General features: G+C 42.6%; 1 long non-coding RNA gene across 1 annotated transcript; it reads right to left on the bottom strand.

The window, feature by feature from the left end:
- Positions 1-783: 783 nt before the first annotated feature.
- Positions 784-3,336, bottom strand: LOC309531730. Its single transcript, XR_014219391.1, has 3 exons — positions 2,993-3,336; positions 2,450-2,884; positions 784-1,113 (listed from the first exon to the last, which is right to left on the bottom strand). It is a non-coding gene; the product is annotated as an uncharacterized lncRNA (long non-coding RNA).
- Positions 3,337-4,340: the final 1,004 nt, after the last annotated feature.

Raw genomic sequence — 4,340 nt, 5'->3', positions numbered from 1 at the left:
AGCGGAGGCTTCGCTGCCGCCCGCCAGCATTTTAAAATCGCCCGGGACAGCGGAGAAGTCTCCGCTGTCCCGGGAAGGCAGGCGGGGGGAGGAGCAAAGACTTTTGCCCCCCGCCGGCCTTCAGAAGAGGTCCAGGACCGCCAGCATTTTAAAAGAGGTCCCCGGAGATTACCCTATGGGCTTTCTTCTTGCGAAGCAAGCCCATAGGGAAATTCGTCTTGCGGAACGACTCAGAAACGGAAAACTCTTTCGTCTTGCGAGTTTTTTGTTTTGCGAGGCGTTCATTTTGCGAGGCACCACTGTATTGAGCATTCATCCTGATTTGTTTGCAAAAAGGTTGCAGAGAGTTGCAATTATGTTGGCTATTTATCAAGCATTCATTTCAGGTTGTTTGCAGGTAAGTAAGATGGCATTGCACAAAGCAAATGCTACCCCACAATTTCCAATCCATTTCCCCTCCACTTTCATTATGGCAAAGAATCCAGTTTCGGGGTGGAAGCATGCTTGCTGCTCAAGAGATCCAAGCCAATTTTAATTGCACAACCCGAATTTGCTAATATGTGGGTGAATCCCACCTGAAAATACAGACAGTCTAAAAACATGCTCAATCTCTTTGCTTCTCTTTGCCTGCCACCTAGAGATATGCAATGAAGACAGATTGGAACCTGCCCATTATGTTTGCTCACAATATGTGTTTCTTGAAGACAAATTACATATAAATTTTGTTTGAGAATTATATGTTCAATTTTATTTGTTAGGGACTCTTGGAAACAAACGAGCATGGTTAGTTAGAAAGAACATTTATTGCAAAATAACCAACAAAGTTCATGGAGTGGTGAACGCTGCCCTCCGTCCATCAGTGAAGATGTTCCTACTGATGAGGCTTCTTCCAGTGGAACCAAAAGCAGCCCAGCCTCCTCTTGTGACGTGATCTGTTCTGAAGGCTGCCTTTTTGATGAGAGCGGGGACTAAGGGGGTCAGCCCCCTCCCCTTCCTCATTCCCAGACACGGAGCTTCCATGTTCATTCCTGCTCTCTGAGGTGCGGCTGCTACTTCTCTGTAATTTGAGCTCCACTGCTTGTCTGCCATCAGGGTTGCTTCCAGAGGACATTCCTGAGGGTTAGGGAGAGGACTCCTGATTGTACTCATCTAGTCTTGCGTTTAACCCCCTCTCTTCCTGTCTGCCTTCTCCCTCTGCCTGTACTTCTTCCCTGGGAGCCTGTATATTCATGACATTATTCCTTTTTACTTTACTGTTTAGACCAGCCTTTCTCAACCTGTGGGTCCCCAGATGTTGTTGAACTACAACTCCCATCACCCCTAGCTAGCAAGACCAGAGCTCAGGGATGGTGGGAGTTGTAGTCCAACAACATCTGGGGACCCACAGATTGAGAACCGCTGCTTTAGACCATTTACGTTCCAGCTCAGTACCTTTAAGTCTGCCATTGTGTTTGCTTGTGTCTTTCCCCCTAAAGTCTTGTCTAAAGTTTTTGTTGTCTTGGTTATCTAAATTATCTACCTCCCCCGCTGTTGCTCCTTCCCCTGCCCCTCCTACTGCTCCCAGCAGGTACTGTGGAGTGTATGGGTTGCCCAAATCTCTGCTATGTCTTAGCCAGAATTCCTGCACCTGCCCTTCATTTACCAATCTATATCTTTTTTTCCTTGTATGTAAAGGAAATTCCTTCTGGAAATTCCCATCTAAATTTAATATTGACTCTAATCAAGACGTTTGTCAGGAACCAGTACCTCTGGCATTTTTGAAGCAAACGAGGAGGTATCTCTCTAGACACAGAATTTCCATCAACCTGGAATCTGTTTTCATAATTGTTCTGGACTATAGCATCCTTCAATTTCTTAGAGTTTAAAGTTACCAAACAGTCTCCAGGCTGTTTCTAAGCCTTAGCTGATGTAGACCGGACCCTGTAGCAACTGTCAATAGATCCTTCAACATCCTCTCCCACTCAATCCACAATTGTCTTGGCTTGTATGTTTTAAGAACTTGTCCCCCCTCCACCTCTGGAAGGCCTCTTATTTGCATCACATTAGATTTTTGTCTCATCTCTAAGACTGCGAGACAATCCTCAATTTGATCCTGTCTGCCAGCTAAACCTATCATATCCCCACCCCTTATTATCTCTTGTTCCCCTCTAATTTATTAGTTCTCTTTTTCAATTTTTTGGGATTTGGCCTCCAGGTTGTTCACAGGAATGTCCAAAGCTTCTAATTCGCTAGATATTTCTGTGACCATTTTTGTGTTCTTCCCCAATTCCGCTACAACTTTTTCATTCTGCTTTTGCATTTGTGTCAGCATCTCATTTTTAAAATCTGACAGAATATACTCTATATTTGACTTCAGATTGTTTTATTGATGTTTCAATACTCTGTAAACCGCTTTGAGAAAAATATAAAGCAGTATGGAAATTAAATATATTCAGAAATACATACATACCTGGGGTGATAGGATAGGAAGCACCCACACGATCCAGCCTATTGAGACAGATGCCGTTGATGGATCATTGGAGCATCGTTAGAGAAACAGGAACAGTGCAAAGGTTGCTTGAATAGGTCCTTAGATGCCTTGGCAGAGTTCAGAACCAAGCTTATTCACTGAAATCCCTACCCAAAAACCTTCCCATGCTAATACTTTGGGAAGTGAGGGATATAGGGAAAAATAGAGGGGCATGCTAGTTGCATTGGAAGTTAGCGAGTACACCATAGGGACTTGAACCCCATCCTGGGAACCAGGAGCGCTGACCACCAGTATCTTTTGCTTTTTTTTTGAGCAATTCAACAAGGGGAAAAGCAAAACCTGAGAGAACATTCTGCGAATGTTCTCTCAGGAAAAAAACACCTTAAGATGATAAATAGTGCACTTTGTAGAGAACTGTGAAGAGAACACCGGAAAAGAAAATGGGAAAAATTAGAGACCAGTACAAAAAAACAACAACATTGCCTTTAAAAAAGACTACTGAGCGGTGGAATGTGAACTTACCTGAAGCAGCACAGTTCAAATGCAGGTGACTCTCACTTCAGGTACAGAGAACTCCGGGGAACTGGAAGGAAAGTGGAGCTGAAACAAAAGAAGACGTGCTCTCCTATCTGCCGCTGAGCCTCATTGTGGTGACGCAGAATAGGGCTTCTTCTGACAACTCCGTCTCCGCAACCTGAAAGACTCTTAGCACAGTGAGTTGAAGACGGAACACAAGCTAAATTTTCTTCCCAGCCAAGCAAGGGATACTCACCTAGATGTCCTTCGGGCATAATGTATACAACTCTCTTGCTGCTCTCATTGTGATGCAGCGTTTAGGGTTTACTTGTGAGGCATCTGAGCCTGTCATCCCCTCTGAAAATACAAGAGTACTTGAAATAACTGTGAGAATAAGAGATCAAGATGAACAGAAACTCCAAGATAACTGGGTTAAGTATTGGACGTATACTGGAACCAAATTTTAAATGACACTAGCGGGATTGGTAACAACTCTAACAGTAAATGGCTATTATGTGAAATAAATAAAATACGTGAATATAAAGTCTATTTGATACTTACCAAAGCAGTAGAAGGAAGTCCAAGGCTCGGCAGAGCCTAAAATGAATGTATTTACGACTTATGGAATGACTATATTTTGTGCAATCTAAATATTGGATTTTGTATAAGTTTATTTGTACATATGTATAATATCAATAAAAATTTATCTGCAAAAAAAGAAAAGAAAATACAAGAGTACTTGATACTTACCTTCCTTCAGCTGGGATGGTCACTTCAAAGGGCTTAGAAGTTTGGGTGGGGGCCTTTCTCAAGGTCCACCATCGGTCTACAATTTACTGTCCCTGTGTTATTAGGATTAAGTCTTCTTTGATCTTCTATTTTCCTTCGGTTTCCTTTTAATTCAAAATTTAATGTCTCTGCTAACACTTTTCAGAGTCAAATACCTGATTAAGATGTTTGTGCGCAGTATTTGAAATCAACCACAGCAGAGATCACAGGTGAAAATTACCTGTGTCCCTTTTTAAAGTTGTCAGTGATGAATTTCAGCGGAGTGAAATCCCTTCATTTACTCTAAAAAAATAAAATGCACCCCAATAGTTTTGAAAATCAGCCTAACCTAAGCTGGTTTGTTGCCTTTTCCAAGCTGTTTCCTCTTCCCCAGTCTCTCTCTCCTCATCCTTCTGCCCCTGAGCTCCCCCAGGACTAAGGCCAGGGACAGGCTCACTCCCTGGAATGCGGCTCGCTCCTTCCACCACCTGTTGGTCATAAGAGCACATAAAAAAGTCCCTTGCAGCATTAATACAGTGGGTGCAAATGTCTTTATTTTCTTTTAAAAATATTTTTTATTAAGTTT

Source organism: Podarcis vaucheri (genome assembly GCF_965113315.1).
Source record: "Podarcis vaucheri genome assembly, chromosome: 4".
NCBI classification, from domain to species: domain Eukaryota; kingdom Metazoa; phylum Chordata; class Lepidosauria; order Squamata; family Lacertidae; genus Podarcis; species Podarcis vaucheri.
This window is presented reverse-complemented; position numbering and strand designations above follow the sequence as displayed.